The sequence below is a fragment of the Triticum aestivum genome, chromosome 1B, assembly GCF_018294505.1.
Source record: "Triticum aestivum cultivar Chinese Spring chromosome 1B, IWGSC CS RefSeq v2.1, whole genome shotgun sequence".
Lineage (NCBI taxonomy): Eukaryota > Viridiplantae > Streptophyta > Magnoliopsida > Poales > Poaceae > Triticum > Triticum aestivum.
In genome coordinates this window covers 679,520,379-679,538,279 of record NC_057795.1, presented here as the reverse complement: position 1 = coordinate 679,538,279, position 17,901 = coordinate 679,520,379, and positions in this window count along the sequence as shown.

Below are 17,901 nucleotides of genomic sequence, written 5' to 3'. Positions count from 1 at the left end.
GGGCCAATCGTTGATGGTCACGAACAGCAACGCCTTTAGGTCAAATTCCTCCTGTTTGTGCTCATCCCACGTACGTACACCGTTTCCATTCCACAGCTGTAAAAGTTCTTCAACTAATGGCCTTAGGTACACATCAATGTCGTTGCCGGGTTGCTTAGGGCCTTGGATGAGAACTGGCATCATAATGAACTTCCGCTTCATGCACATCCAAGGAGGAAGGTTATACATACATAGAGTCACGGGCCAGGTGCTGTGATTGCTGCTCTGCTCCCCGAAAGGATTAATGCCATCCGCGCTTAAAGCAAACCATACGTTCCTTGGGTCACTTGCAAACTCATCCCAGTACTTTCTCTCGATTTTTCTCCACTGCGACCCGTCAGCGGGTGCTCTCAACTTCCCGTCTTTCTTACGGTCCTCACTGTGCCATCGCATCAACTTGGCATGCTCTCCGTTTCTGAACAGACGTTTCAACCGTGGTATTATAGGAGCATACCACATCACCTTCGCAGGAACCCTCTTCCTGGGGGGCTCGCCGTCAACATCACCAGGGTCATCTCGTCTGATCTTATACCGTAATGCACCGCATACCGGGCATGCGTTCAGATCCTTGTACGCACCGCGGTAGAGGATGCAGTCATTAGGGCATGCATGTATCTTCTGCACCTCCAATCCTAGAGGGCATACGACCTTCTTTGCTGCGTATGTACTGTCGGGCAATTCGTTATCCTTTGGAAGCTTCTTCTTCAATATTTTCAGTAGCTTCTCAAATCCTTTGTCAGGCACAGCATTCTCTGCCTTCCACTGCAGCAATTCCAGTACGGTACCGAGCTTTGTGTTGCCATCTTCGCAATTGGGGTACAACCCTTTTTTGTGGTCCTCTAACATGCGATCGAACTTCAGCTTCTCCTTTTGACTTTCGCATTGCGTCCTTGCATCGACAATGACCCGGCGGAGATCATCATCATCGGGCACATCGTCTGGTTCCTCTTGATCTTCAGCAGCTTCGCCCGTTGCAGCATCATCGTGCACATCGTCTGGTTCCTCTTGATCTTCAGTAGCATCACCGTATTCAGGGGGCACATAGTTGTCATCGTACTCTTCTTCTTCGCCGTCTTCCATCATAACCCCTATTTCTCCGTGCCTCGTCCAAACATTATAGTGTGGCATGAAACCCTTGTAAAGCAGGTGGGTGTGAAGGATTTTCCGGTCAGAGTAAGACTTCGTATTCCCACATATAGGGCATGGACAACACATAAAACCATTCTGCTTGTTTGCCTCAGCCACTTCGAGAAAATCATGCACGCCCTTAATGTACTCGGAGGTGTGTCTTGAACCGTACATCCATTGCCGGTTCATCTGCGTGCATTATATATAATTAAGTGTGTCAAAAATCATTACAGAACATCATGAATAGATAATTAAGTGACCAAATTAATAGAAGTTCATCATCACATTAAAACCAAAGTACATACATAGTTCTCATCTAACAACATAAAGCTCTGCAGAGCATCTAAATTAATTAAACCATACATTGAAACTATGTAAAACATTTCAATGCGAAAACAAATGCGATCATAATCGCAACCAATGTAACAACTGATCCAACGGCATAATGATACCAAGCCTCGGTATGAATGGCATATTTTCTAATCTTTCTAATCTTCAAGCGCATTGCATCCATCTTGATCTTGTGATCATCGACGACATCCGCAACATGCAACTCCAATATCATCTTCTCCTCCTCAATTTTTCTTATTTTTTCCTTCAACAAATTGTTTTCTTCTTCAACTAAATTTAACCTCTCGACAATAGGGTCGGTTGGAATTTCCGGTTCCACAACCTCCTAGATAAATAAAATCTATGTCACGTTGGTCGGCATAATTGTCATAAACAATAAATGAACCAATAGTTATGAAAAGATAATATATACCACATCCGAATCATAGACAGGACGAGGGCCGACGGGGGCGGATACCAAAACCATCGCACTATATAAGATGCAATAATAAAAGTAAGAAAATTATACAAGTATCTATATAAACATACAAGTAAGAATTGTTTTTCCTTTCAGAAAGAAGATAAGAACAAGAGGCTCACCACGGTGGTGCCGGCGACGAGATCGGCGCGGGCGATCGACGGCGGTGAAGACGGGGACGGGACGTGACGGACCACAAAACCTAGACAAATATTGAGGAAAATGGAGCTTGGAGGTCGAGCTTGGAGAGGAGAAAGCTTAAGTAGTGTGGCTCGAGCATTCCATCAAAGCATAGGAGGTGAGCTAGAGCACCACAAAGCTCTCCCCTCGCCGGCCAGGAAAAACAGAGCAGTGGGAGTGCTCTGCTCGCGGGCGAGGGGTATATATAGGCAACTCATTAGTCCCGGTTCGTCCCACGAACTGGGACTAAAGGGCAGCCTTTGGTCCCGGTTCATGCCACCAACCGGGACCAATGGTGGTGGGCCAGGAGTGAGGCCCATTGGTCCCGGTTCGTCCCACCAACCAGGAGCAAAAGGTCCAGACGAACTGGGACCAATGGCCCATGTGGCCCGGCCAGCCCCCGGGGCTCACGAACCGCGTCCAATGCCCCCATGGGTCCCGGTTCTGGATTGAACCGGGACTAATGGGCTGACCTGGCCTGGACCATTGCCCCCTTTTCTACTAGTGATGATGCAATGCACATGATGCAAGGATGAATGCAACGAATATGATGCAAGGATGAATGCAACGAAGAAAATAAATCACACGACGAATCTCAGAATACAAGGAAGGCATCTGGAGTGTCGGTCTCGGGGTGTTAAATGATGTTCTTCATGGGATGCCTTCCTCCAACCTGTTTACCTGCTTGACAAGCGTTGCAAAGTCTATCCTTATCAAATATGACATCGTTAACGCCAAGGATATGATTTCCTTTAATAAGCTTGTCAAGGTTTCGCATGCCCACATGACCTAACCGTCTATGCAACAACCAACCTTTAGAGGATTTAGCAATTAAGCAAGTTCTAGGTTGAGCATTTTTAGTGAAATCAACAATGTAAATATTACCTCTACGTATACCGGTACAGGCCATTTTATGATTGTCTCTTCGAAACACTTGGCAATCTACTTCAGTAAATAGGACATTGAAATCGAAATCAGCTAGTCTAGATACTGAAAGTAAATTGTACCCAAGAGATTCATGTGAGATGGCCACCTTACCGAGGCCAACCACCTTACCCTTTGAGTTATCACAAAAAGTGACATACTTTCTAGGGTCATCGTTTTCAGCAAGCTCACGAAACATATCTTTATCTTCGGTCATGTGATCGGTACATCCACTATCAAGAAGCCATTCCTTTCCTCCTGCCATGTATCCCCGAAGATTTGCCATAAGACCAAAGTGTCTCATTGCATCATCAAGATCAAAGTCACTATCATCATGCTCATCATAGTATCCATATTCAACATCGTCATGTGATGGATTAATTCCTAGAGAGGGTGATTCATTAGAATGAGTTTGACAATGATCTTCTTTATGAATTCTAATAGCTTCGAAAATAATATCGCTAATAATTCCAACATCTCCTTTGGCACGCATAAGATTTGTAAGCTCAAATAGGCAATCACCAAACTTAGGATCATTGGAATTTATCTTACTCAAGGCAATAGACTTGTGGAGAATTTCATCTAGATTTTGCAAGGAATAGTTTGGAAAACGTTCCTCAAGAAATTTCCATATGGTGTAGGCACACTTAAGAGTAGGCAAGCAACCTCGCAAGTTTCTATGCAAACCTCTAGTGATAAGATTAACAATTCTAAGATTGCGAATCATGTCAATTGACTCATCAAGGGTAGGATGCATAGGACCAACATGAGGTGCACAAGGGCTAGTAATGTACTTGTTCAAATGATATTCATTAAAAATCACAAGCATCTCATTTTTCCACTCATGAAAATACTCTCCATCAAGTATAGGCACTCTATGTCTAAGACTCCCCAAAGTAGACTCATCCATCTTCCTCCAATGGTGTTTAAACCAAAGCAATGGAGACCAAAGCTCTGATACCATTTGAAAGGATCGAGAAGAGGTGTCAGAGGGGGGTGAATAGACTCTAAGTGAGAAAAGTTGCAGTTTTTAATTTCTTTAAGTTGAAGTGGAGTTTGGCACAAGTTTTAACATTCATGATACATATCAAGCAAGCATGACAGGAGTATATGAGCAGCAGAAAGTAAAGCATGCAAATTGCAAGAATGTAAAGGGATGGGATTGGAGTGTGCAAACGCAATTTGGAGACACGGAGATTTTTTATCCCTGGTTCCGATAGGTGGTGCTATCGTACATCCACGTTGATGGAGACTTCAACCCATGATGGGTAACGGTTGCGCGAGTCCACGGAGGGCTCCACCCACGAAGGGTCCACGAAGAAGCAACCTTGTCTATCCCACCATGGCCATCGCCCACGAAGGACTTCCCTCACTAGGGTAGATCTTCACAAAGTAGGCGATCTCCTTGCCCTTACAAACTCCTTGGTTCAACTCCACAATCTTGACGGAGGCTCCCAAGTGACAAATAGCCAATCTAGGAGACACCACTCTCCAAGAAGTAACAAATGGTGTGTTGATGATGAACTCCTTGCTCTTGTGCTTCAAATGATAGTCTCCCCAACACTCAACTCTCTCTCACAGGATTTGGATTCGGTGGAAAGAAGATTTGAGTGGAAAGCAACTTGGGGAAGGCTAGAGATCAAGATTTATGTGGTAGGAATAGAATATCTTTACCTCAACACAAGTGTAGGTGGTTCTCTCTCAGAAAATGTATGTTGGAAGTGTAGGCATATTCTGATGGCTCTCTCCACGAGTGAAGAGTGGGTGGAGGGGTATATATAGCCTCCACACAAAATCTAACCGTTACACATAACTTACCAAACCCGGTGGGACCGAATCTTGAAACTCGGTCAGAACGATTTAGTAAATAATGTGACCGTTAGGAATTTCAGTGGGACCGACATGTCAACTTGGTGGGACCGATATGCTTAGGGTTAGGGCATAACGTAATCTCGGTGAGACCGATTACACAAACTCGGTGAGACCGATTTTGGTAATGGACACACAGAGAGTTGGTCAGGCAAACTCGGTGGGACCGATTCGCTCATCTCGGTTGGATCGAAATGTTACGAAAGGGAAACAGTGAGTTTGCATTGCAATCTCGGTGGGACTGATCGCTAATCTCGGTTGGACTGAAACGTTGTGAAGGAAAACAGAGAGATTACAATCCCATCTCGGTGAGACCGAGATCCCTATCGATGAGACCGAAAAGACTAAGGTTTCTGGCAGTGGCTATGTCAACTGAACTCGGTGGCGCCAGATAGAAAGATTTGGTAGGGCCGAGTTTGACTTTTGGTTTCGGACATATGTGGATGTGAGAAAGTGGTCGAGGGCTTTGGAGCATATCACTAAGCACTTTGAGCAAGCAAGCCATTAAGCAACACCTCATCCCCTCTTAATAGTATTGGCTTTCCTATGGACTCAATGTGATCTTGGATCACTAAAAGTAAAATATAGAGTCTTGTGCTTTGAGCTTGAGCCAATCCTTTGTCCTTAGCATCTTGAAGGGGTTCCACATCCTCTAGTCCATGCCACTCCATTGTTGAACTTATCTGAAACATAGTAGGTAAAAGTATTAGTCCAACAAAAGATATGTTCACATTAATTACCAAAATCACCCAGGGAGCACTTGTGCTTTCAAAACCCTTCATGCTTCAACCTACGCATGACCATTAGGCATGACGACATAGTGAGGCGTTGGAGGCCCCTTCCGCACATTCTCCTAGACCTTAACATCAACTTCGCCACCGTGGCTGAGAGGCCAGACACTCGACAGTCCATTGAGACTTCCTGCGTCCTGCATGGATAACTTGGCTGGTACCTTTTAGCATGTTGTTCTTGTGAGATGAGTGGGAGGAGAAGGTGGCACCAGCGAAAGACGGCGTGGATGAGGAAGTGAGGAAACGCCGGTGAGGGGATGAGAATCCGTGAGGCGACGACAGTGGTGGTGCAAGTGACGTTGTTCCGTTTAAACAAATGGAGGCGGGCGTGTGAATCGTCGTTGGTAGCCGAAAGGGCGGCGTGGGGGTGGAAATCATCGTCGGTTATGTCACAACCCTAGAATATTACAATGTAATTATTGGTAATTAGTTGCACTAGAAGCATCCATGCATCATGTCTAAATTCACATAAATTTAAATTGGGGGAATTGAAGCCTCACAAGATAATTTTAAAACAAGGTTCAACTCAAATCCTTCCATGAATTCGAAATTAAAACAAATGTTCACGATTCAACTCAAACACGTATTACAGTTGCATGACATGAGGCTTCTCTTTTTTGCATGGTAATACATGTTTCATTCATATCATAAAGAACGAAGTACAAGTCACGTATAGACCGACATGACAAAACTAAAAAGATAGCAGAACATCTCTGAGCTTGACACCAACGCCCGTCATCTGCCTCTGGCACCATCACGACAGCCACCGAAGAAAAGAAGAATAAATCACCTCCTCACCCGTGCTCGACGCGGCTCCATCTCGCTGATATGCAGCTTTACGGACCTCCAAGGTGGCTCACCGAAAGTGAAGCCCTTGTCGTTGAATGAATCAGACCGGAGAAACACTCCGGACACGCCATCGAACTCCAGGTCTGGCACCCCACCGCGACTAAGACGCCGAAGGAGGAAACCATACCTGCCATCCACAAACCACGAGCCCAGCACATGTTCCTTCTTCTAGATGTCGTCGATGTAGACCACAATCTGGATCCGCTCCTGGACTACCTCCCAAGCTCCGCGCCGACGCTGGAGCAAACGTCGTTGAAATGGCGGAGCCCAAGGACACAGGTCCACCATGAGGATGTCGTCGCCGCTACGCCTTCCTTACTTGAACAGACTGGTTTCCAAATCCATCCCCAACCATAAGACCGATGGACTCGTTAGGGAAGGATCCGAAGAATCTTTATTCAGCGCCATCATCGTCGCCGCCGAAGAAAAGACGATGAACGACCTAAAACCTAGACTACGAGAGAATAAAAACGATTCACATGCGTGGATCCGGCGACCCCCCTCACCACCGACGACCGAGGTCACCGCCGGAGGGGAGCCGTCGGAGGATGGCGCCGGAAGATCGGCCTCTCCTGGCGGCTGCTAAGGTTTATAGCTGCCAGGAAAGAGGAAAACAGCGATGCGCCTTTCACGACGTGAGGCTTCGATGCTTCGCCACAGAACGATAATAAGGGCATGTACAATGGTGCTATCTTAGGAGTGACAGGTAGGATAAATGATGAGGTGGAGGAGCGAGAACTCGTAAGAAAAGGCTTGTCTTCTAAGACAAGAGATGATCTTTTAGCACAATATGTTTCATCATGTTTTTAGGAATAGCTAGTTATTGAAGATAAGACTAAGAATTGACCCATTGTAGACATCTTTTTTTGTCATCTCTAAATTACAGAAACAAAAATAGAAATCACAGAGAGAGAGAGAGAGAGAGAGAGAGAGAGAGAGAGAGAGAGAGAGAGAGAGAGAGAGAGAGAGAGAGAGAGAGCACTCACCTGTGCAACCCAACTGGGCCAGTGCTAGTCATCGTCCAGCCAGAAGCATAGCTGGCCAAAGGGGCCGGCCCGGCCCGACCCATCCTAATCGTGCCTGGCACGACCCGGCCCACCGAGGCATGATTATTATATGGGCTGTGTCATGCCGGCCTGCGTGCTGCAGCCCAGGCATGACCCGACTGCTAATCTGACCGGCCCACCGGCACGCCAGACCCACTAGTTTGCCTGCTATTTGGCGCACTGGGCCTCTTTTAACCTATTTTTACCTGTTGGGACATATAGAGATATATAAAAAAATTAAAAAGGATAACTAGGTCGTGCCGTGCCGACCCACATGCTCAGCCTAGCAGCCCAAGCACGGCCCAGGGCGTGCCGCGGGCCAGGCCCAGCCCGTTTAGCCCATACTATGCTTGGCCTATGACTGGTCGTGCCGGGCGTGCTCGCGGGCCGGCTTGGTTGGCCCGGCCCATTTGGCCAGCTATAGGCAAAAGGACGAGGGCGCGTGCTCGCGCACCATGGCCACCTCATACTTGCAGGTAGGCCCTCCACCGAGCGAGATAGGCTCATTTGAAGTTGCATGGCCCACATTGTTAGCAATTAAGGGAATGTATTCTAAAAAAATCAATTTAGGGAACTTGTTTAGTTTGGTTCTCGCGTCGCGTGACAACGGCGTACTACTCCGTCATGAGTACAGTTGCACGACATGAGGCTTCGATGCTTCGCCGCAGAATGATGATGATGTCAAAAAAAAATACACAATACATGTTTTTTCCAAAAAGAATATACAGTTTCGATACCGGATTTGGGCTGCTCCGCGCTGATGGGCCCAGAGCGGAATCAGAACTCTAGACAAGTTAGGATCTTAACATACAAAGTGCACATGTAGCTTCAGATTGCAGAACGGTGGTAGAGGATATTAAGCAAAGGAACCCGGTAAGCTATGGGGCGATTCTACATGAAATAATAGATCAGAGCTCTTCTTTAAATAGATGTAGCTTTGTGCATGAGTTTAGGAGCTCGAATTTCGAGGCTCACAATCTAGCGAAGCATTGTTCAAATTTAGGGGTGGGCCGCCATGTTTGGTTAGGACACCCCGGTGATCTCTCTTTTGTACTTGGACATCGTTTTGGTCTAAATAAAGCTTCCCGAGATTGTCTAAAAAAAAAGACAAGTTAGGATCTGAAACGTCTTCGGCCGATACGCGGATAAGACGCCGAAATATATGCATCTTTCTCCAGCGGCGTGGTGCAATCTCGGCTGCAACTCGGCCAAGCCGGCGACGGGCGTGCATTCTGGAGAGGAATCAGCCGTGTTTATACATCAAGAAGGATGACCGTAAACGAGTGAAGGGCACTGATGGCGGTGACAGGATCAGCACTCTACCCGACGACGTCCTCCTCGACATACTTCAATTCCTGGACCTCCGCACGGTGGTCAGAGCCAGCGCCGTGGCGAGGCGATGGAGGCGGCTCCCGCGTATGCTTCCCGACCTCGACATGGACATCGCCACCCTGGTACCGCACCGTTGCTGGGATTCCTCGGTGGATCGTGTCATGGCCACCTACACGAATATCGTAACGTGGTTTCTGTCGCCCACCCATCACCGGACGAGCTTGCGCCTCGCCTTCTACCTTGTAGACGTCGATCCGTTCCTGCGCTCCATCGGCGATGCCATCCCCACCGCCACCGCCGACCGCCTCGAGCTCACCATACTCAGGTCATATGATCCTTGCGTCGACTTTGATCAATGCTTCGTGTCTTTCCTCACGGCCTGCCCCGCCACCTTCGGCTGGCTCACCAGCCTTGCCCTACAAGGCTTCACCTTTTCCACCTTGGAGATCGCCGGACTCCTTGACGCCTGCCACCGGCTAGAGATCCTCTCCTTGACCAACTGCCACTGCACGGTCTCCATTACGGAAAAACTGCAGATCGACGCTCCCAGCTCATCGCTCTTGGCCTTGGAACTCCATGGTTGCTCCTTCAACAGAGTCGAGCTGGCCAGGGTCCCGAAACTTGAGCGCTTTGTTTGCGACACCTCTACAGTTGCACATAACATGAGTTTCGGCTATGTTCCTTGCCTTCGTGTCATAAACCTCTCAGTATCGCATCTGCAACGCTACTTTGAGAATCCAGCATCGCTCTGTCCAGCATTCAATAGCCTCAGAGATGTTTCTCCGCGCGGCTTGGATATTCCCGACAAGGCATTGATCCTTTCTCTTCTAGATGCTGCACCCTTCCTCAACAACCTTTCTATTACTCGAGGTGGAGTAAAAAGGACCGGAGGGAGTATCAAGGTACGTGGTAGCACACATCTTAGTTATCTTCTATATATATATATATATATATATATATATATATATATATATATATATATATATATATATATATATATATATATATATATATATATATATATATATATATATATATATATGTTTCCATTAAGAAGGAGGTTCCACTTGCATGCATCCTCGGACGCATACATCTGGACCAATATTATCTTCTCTACAATTATAGATATTTGGACTCTAAATAATCATACCTGTTGTCTATTTGGTGTAGCTAACTGATCGCCTCTCTACACGTCGAGGTCCCTACAAGTTCACCGTGGCAGGGGAAAGACCTAAATTTGAGCACCGCAGATTGAGTTCGCTAGAGATAAAAGCCTATGGAGTTAGTACAGACTTGGAGGTGATGAATTACATCAGGCTCATCAGGAAGCATGCTGTGTGTTTTTTTTTTTTTGAAACAAGGCAAAAGACTTGCCATTTCATTGAATAAGGAAGGAGTTTTAGGACAAAGCCGCAAAGCGGCAATAATAAAAGAAAGGACTACTCTCGCGGCATTACAATACCCAACTGCTTTGCACCGGCCAAAGCCCAAAGAGACACCTCGTCTTTAATCTTGGAAATGAGAACCATCGAAGGGACGGCCGTGTTACGGAAGACTCTAGCATTGCGTTCGGTCCAAATCTCCCATGAGATGAGCATCATCAGAGAGGCCAGCGCCTTGGGAGATCCAACCCGAGTGTGTATGTTGTTGGTCCACCAATCTCTCACCGAGACCCTCGTCGCTCAGGTGGCCGTGTTGACGTGGTGCAATCCAAGCCACGGAATAATATCATTCCACACCCGAAGAGTGAATCGGCATTGGAAGAGGAGATGAGCCACAGATTCCTGGCATTGCTTGCATAGAGGGCATACACCACAATTGGGCCAACCCCGCCTAATTAAGCGATCAGACGTCCAGATCCTATTTTGTAGAACGAGCCAAGCAAAAAATTTGCATCGCGGGGGAGCCCAGACCTTCCAAACCGATTGCACCAGATATGAAGTAGTGAGCCCTTCAAACTGTGCCTTGTATGCTGAAGAGGCGAAGTACATACCATCTTTAGTGAACTTCCATACAATTGAATCCTCCATCCCCTCTTCAAGGGTGACAGAATTCAGCTTTCCCCAAAGATTTGCAAACTCTTGGACGTGACCAAGGGAAAGGCCATTGGAAATGTCGATGTTAGAGATCCACAGACTGTTGTGTAGAGCTTGCTGGACGGAACAATTTTTCTTTCGAGAGAGGTCAAAGATGCGAGGCGCGATGTCACGAGGTCTCAAGCCCTGTAGCCAAGAGGAGTTCCAAAATTTTGCCGTTCGTCCGTTGCCCACCGTGACGCGCGTGGCAGCCGCAAAAAACGCCCGGTCATCATCTGTGCACGGCGTGCCCATACCGATCCATGGTTTTGTGGGATCCTTCCACTCCAACCAAAGCCACCTAAGCCGAAGAGCCTTAGCAAATTTGGCCAAATTTAACACGCCCAGGCCACCATTCTTCTTCGGCTTGCAAACAAGGTCCCAGTTTATTTTGCATTTTCCACCGGAAACTGTATCTGTGCCCGCCCAAAGATAGGCGCGCCGTAGACTATCAATTTTCTTCAGAACCTCGACCGGGATGTCGAGAGGCATCAGGTGATATATGGCAATAGCGGTGAGGACGGCCTTAACAAGAACGGCCCGACCCGCAGTGGCGACATGTCTGCTTTGCCAAGGGGGGAGCTTGCTAGCCACCTTATCCTCGAGGTGTTGAAAATGAATCCGCTTGAGACGCCTAACGGACAACGGCAGCCCAAGGTATCTCATCGGGAACGAGGTGCGAACAGCCGGGAAAGCTTGAAGAATATCATCAAGATCAACATCGCCGCAACAAATAGGGGCCACAAGGCTTTTGGTGCAGTTAGTGACGAGGCCGGTGACTTCCCCAAAGGAGGCCAGGGTGGATGCAAGGAATTGAACGTCTTCCTTGATAGGCTTGACAAATATGGCCGCGTCGTCGGCATATAGCGATGCACGGATGGTCGTGGCTCTTCCACAAAGCGGCTGGAGGTGTCCCTGAGCAGTGGCCTTGTTTAGAAGGTGGTGTAGAGGGTCAATCACCAGGACGAACAAAAGGGGAGACAGGGGGTCTCCCTGTCGCAGCCCACAACCATGCTTCAGCGGGTCACCCATCACTCCATTGATCAAGACCCTCGATGTGGCCGTGGAAAGGAGGGCTGAAACCCACTCTCGAAATCTGCTTGGGAAGCCGAGGTGTCGTAGGAGATCAAAGAGGAAATCCCATCGAACCGAATCAAAAGCTTTCTTGATGTCGAGCTTGAAGAGCAAAGTTGGGGTTTTGCGGCGGTGAAGCTTCCTTGCCAAGTTTCTGACATACATGAAATTATCATGGATACTTCTCTTCTTTATAAAAGCGCTTTGGGCATTTGAGACAAGGCTTTGCATGTGCGGGGCAAGGCGTGTGGCCATCATCTTAGCGATAATCTTAGCAATGGCATGGATGAGACTAATGGGCCGGAAATCGGAGATGCACTCTGCACCATCCTTCTTAGGGATGAGGGTGATGTTCGCCGAGTTGAGCCAATGGAGGTTGGCGGTGTGCAAGTTGGAGAAGTGGTTGACCGCGACCATAATGTCCCCCTTGATGATCTCCCAACAGTCCTTGAAGAAGGCACCGGTGAAGCCATCCGGCCCCGGGGCTTTGTCACTTGGGAGATCCCAGATTGCCCTCTTAACCTCTTCCTCTGTGAAGGCAGGCCCAAGATCCGAAAGGTCACATGCAGGGACCGGAATATTACTCCAATTAATGTCAATGCTGCGAGGTGGGCCCCTTTTTTTTACCTCCAAGAAGTGGTTTTGGATGATGGACTTCTTGTGATCATGATCAGTGACCCATCCACTATTGTGCTTGAGGCGGTGAATGAAATTCTTTCTTCTTCTACGATTGACACGTAGATGAAAAAAATGGGTGTTGGCATCTCCAACTTTGAGGTTGGTGATTCTCGAACATTGCCTTTTCCGGGCACGCTCAAGCACAGATAGACTAATCACCTTGCGCTTGAGCCTCCTATGAAGATCTCGCTCATCAGCACTGAGAGGCCGGGAGTCTTGGGCCTCGTCCAAACGGAGAATTACCTCTAGGGCCATGTGGACTTGCACCTTCGAGTGTGCAAAAATCGTCTTGCTCCATTTTTTAAGCGCTTGGCTCGTATTTTTCATTTTATGAAAGAGGATGTGGTAGGGGTCCACGTGGTTCACCTGTCAACCCCAAGCTCCTTGGACAATATCTTGGAACCCAGGCATTTTAGTCCAAAAGTTTTCAAAGCGGAAGCACTTGTTTCTCGGCGGCCCTTTATCATTGGCAAGGAGAAGAGGGCAATGGTCAGAGAGCGAAGATGAAAGAGCATGCAGAAGATGTGTGCCAAATTCGACGTCCCATTCCTCATTGCAGAAGAAAGAGTCGAGCTTGCTCATTGTTGGATCATTTCGCTCGTTGCTCCAAGTAAATTTCCGGTTTTGCAGGTGTATCTCTTTAAGCTCACACGCATTGAGGGCGTTGCGGAAACGGACAATTCGACTCCGATCAACATTTGCACGGTTTTTGTCTCTAGCTCTATATATTTGGTTAAAGTCACCGGTGACCAACCATTTGTCTCCAGTGGGGGGCTTCTCCTGGGCCAGATGAACGGAAGAAAATCGTACGTGACATACTCAATATTGGATTCTCCACATGCGTAGAGATAAGCATAGAGAAAGTGGTTTCAAAAAGCAAAAAGAAAAATCATTAGCAAGTGATACGAGTATACTAGCCTTGCTGTTGCAATGCTCTCACGCCTTATTCAGAGTGTAGTTCACCTTTCTGCAAGCCAAACACCGTGATTTTTTAGTCAAGTTTGCGGCAGCTAAACAATGTCCATCAATATGTATGTTCGCACAAACACATCACTATATACCTTCAACGTCGGGGATGCACCGTAACTCACGTCGAAGGAGACCCAACCAGAAGCGCAGTACGCAAGCAATCTGGCAGGCGCTTTTGTAGACCTGAAACCCCATATGCCCGGGAGGAACTCCGTCTGGACCCACGGCGGCTATGGCTTTTCGGAGGAGACCCGCCCGAAAGCCTGCTATGCAAGCAAAACGGTGGGCACTTTTGAGCCCCCAAAACCCCACATGCCTGGGAGGGACTCTGTCTGGACGCACGACGGCTATGTGATGCCCTAGGTCCTCGTGGATTAACGCCCTACAACTAAGAACGTGAAGAAGAAGAAGTACTGTTAAGAAGAAAAGGTAATGGTAAAAAAGTGATAGATGATAGATCGATTGTGCGTTATTCAATCGACTATCATCTCTCCTCAATTTATGAGGTGGTTGGACTTCCTGTAAGAAAAAGACTTCAAATCATGTCCAAATCCTTTCAAAATTAATCGGACTCCAATTTAGGTATGCCCAAGACAACAATATGGTTTTAGGGTTTTACATGCTAAATATGGCCTTGGATGGAGACACACCCAAAAGCTAAATTATCCATTTTGACAAGACGAACAACTTCTGTGTTGAACGTTTTTTTTATTCGAGGCCATCTCGAGGGCCGAATTGCTCGTATAATTCAGGCAACAACTCGCGCTACCATCAGACATCGGTTATATGTGGGTCTGATGCCACGGGCCACTTCTTACTAATGGTCGGGCCGAATTGCATTGGCTCTAACTTTTGCATACGACCTCGAATTGAAATGATTCAAATATCAAAATTGATCGGTTTGATCAGACAAAGACAATACTTGTAGACCACTTTTTTTCCATATGAGCCTATATTGGAGGTGTAATCAGCCGAACATTATTCTAAATACAAAATCTTAGTACTCGGAGCACAATTTTGTTTCTCGAGATGAGATCGGATGGCAATGACCCAAACATCAAAGATGTTTATGTATAGATTATACAGAACTTCCTTTTATTAGACACTTTTTTATTTGAGGCAATCTTACTTATGTTCCTTGTCGTGCCAAAATTTGTGTGAACACATGCCCCGTGTTTTTCAGCAAAACTTTTGTGCCGAAAAATAATTTGCATGAAGCTTTTTTTTAGGACGATGTCAACTCTTCATTAGCCATTTTATATGGGCCGCTGATAGGCGCCGGTGCGCCGGCCGAAACATTTCGGCCGGTCCAGCGCCAGCCGTTCGATCTGACTAACACGGAGGCTGCGTAACCGCTCGATCTGGACTGGGTCATCGTCTTCCTCGCCCCTTGCGAATCCCCCACTCCTCCTCCCCCGCCCGACTCACTACCCACCCCCCCTGCGCGCCGCCGCACCTCCTCCCCTGCTGCCGGCTCGCTGCCTCGCCGTCGTCGCCGCCGGTCGCCGCCCTCGCCGTTGGTCGCCGCCCTCACCTATGCCGCCTTCGTGCGTTTCTCCCCCCTGTGGATGCAGCAGCGTGCGCCCATGGTTGCACCCCCGTGGTTGCAGGCTTGCAGCTCCCGGGGAGATGGCCGCATCTCCGGTGGCGCCGGCCGCCGGCCGCAGCACCTGTCGTTGTGCTCGCGTTGTACCTCGCCGTGTGCCCATCTCGAGGCTCTTGCTAGTTCCAACAAAAAACGACACCGGTTGTAGCAAAAAAGTTTATCGCTTCCAGCAAAAAAAAGCTTACCGCTGCAGCCCGCCGTCGTCATTGTAGCAAAATTGTTAACTGGATGTAGCTTCTGTGGTTGCCGATTGCAGCAAAAAAATGACGTGGTTGTAGCAAACACAAAAAGAACGAAAAAAGTTTTTATCGTTTTCAAAAAAGCTTCCACTGTGGTTTGGAAAAGCTTCAATCGTGTATAAAAAAGCTTCATCCGTTAAGAAAAAAAGCTTCAACCAGACCTGCGACCAGAGAAAAAGTTGCAAAACATTGACAAAAAATCTTCAACCGTATATAGAAAAAGCTTCAACCGTATATAGAAAAAGCTTCAACCGGCTAGCGGCGGTAGAAAAAGCCGTGGTTGCGGCCCACGGTCACCTTGGTCATCGCCGTCACACACCCCAGTCTTCGTGCGGGGTTGCATCAGCGTCGCCGTGGTAGCACCCCGTCGCCCCGGTTGCAGCATCTCCCCGTGGTCACCCCCTCCTCGGTCGCCGGCGAGATGGGATGGTCACCGCGCAGAGCCATGGCGAGCTTCGAGCGGGGAGAGGGGAGGCGTGGTGCGGCGACCAGGGGGCGGGCAGGGGGGGAGGGAGGGGGAAGGGATGGGGAAGGGGTGGGGAGGAGGGGGCAGAAGAAGAGGGGCGGCGCGCGCCCGGGAAGCTGCGCGAGATGTGGAAGTTGCGCGAGGAAGAGGGAGACCGGCCCAATCTTCAGCCGGTGCGCCGGTCCCAACCGTTTCCCTTTTATATGTGCTTAGGACGCTGGAGATCATAAGGATCCCATGACGCTTACGCGACCGGCGGAATCTTAGGCCGGTCTGTCGTACCGCAATGTTTTCCTTTTTAGAAAGGAAAAAAACTGATGAGTCCATTACATCGTGACGTACGTGCTGTTCAAGGACACGTCACGTACTGCTGTACTCTTTTTTTTTTGGAAGTACGTACTGCTGTACTCGGATACCTCCATCCAAAACCTAAGCTAATAAGACTACTTCTGGCACGCCCACTCCGAATCTGCGACACCTACACCGATATATCTCGAGCGCCACGTACGCGGTGCAAGCTGGATCGACCTGCCTGCGCGAGCCCATGGAGACGGAGACCGACCAGTCCTCCCTGCACATGGACAACAACCATGAGCGCACACGAGTGCAGCGTGGTGACGACGACGACGACGACGACGGTGGCATCGGCCTGCTCCCCCAAGACGTCCTCCTCGAAATCCTCCGGCGCCTAGACCTGCGTACCGCTGTGAAGGTCGGCGCCGTCGCGAGGCGATGGAGGCAGCTCACACGCCTGCTCCCCGACCTTGACATCGACGTCGCCACCATGGTACCGCTGCCGCACCGACGATGGGATTTCCCAGTGGATCAAGTCATGACCGCATACGCCAACGCAGTAACGTGGTTTCTTCCGCCTACCCATCACCTGACGAGCCTGCGCCTCGCCTTCTACCTTGCAGACGGCCCGTACCTATGCTCCATCGGCGATGCCATGACCGCCATCACCGCCGGTCGCCTCGAGCTCACCATACTGACGCCATACGTGGAATTCACCATCCAAGAGGACCAAGACTACCTCGCACATGCTGATCCTCCTGGGGTTGTGTTTGGTCGACGTTTTGCGTCGTTCCTGGCGGCCTACCCCCTTGCCTTCTCCCAGCTCACCAGTCTGGCGTTGCAGGACATCGTCTTCTCTAGCATGTCAGAGATCACCCGTCTCCTCAACACTTGCCACCGGCTCGAACTCCTCTCCTTGACACACTGCGCGGGTTCTGCTTGGGAGATCAACGCTTCCAGCTTGTCGCTCTTGGCCTAGGAGCTCTATGACTGCTTCTTCCATGTGGTTGAACTGAGCAGGGTACCAAAACTTGAGCGCCTCGTGTGCGACGCCTCTACGACAGTCCAGAGCATGCGTTTCGGCTGTGTTCCTTGCCTTGGTATCATAAACCTCTCGGCACGGCATCTGCAATGCAACTTTGATAATCCAGCAGGGCTCTCTCCCGCATTCAGTAGCCTCACAGATGTTCATCTTTATAACTTGGATATCTCCAAGATGGCCTGGATCCTTTCTGTGCTTCATGCTGCGCCGTTCCTCAACAACCTTTATATTGAGGTACGTAGGTAGTAGCTAGTGCAACTTATCATCTCTCTCTAATAATCTGTACATATTAGTTCCTTTTTCTAATAAGGCAAAACCTCTTTCCATCTGCATGCGTCGTTTAATTTGATGCAATTAGGGGCAATCTTATATTCCCTACCTCTTTAAACAGTCCTACACTAAATAATCATACCTGTTTTTCTTTCTTTGTTTGATGTAGCTATCTCGCCGCCGCTTCCCAGATCAAGCTCCCTACAAGTTCAGTGAGGCGGA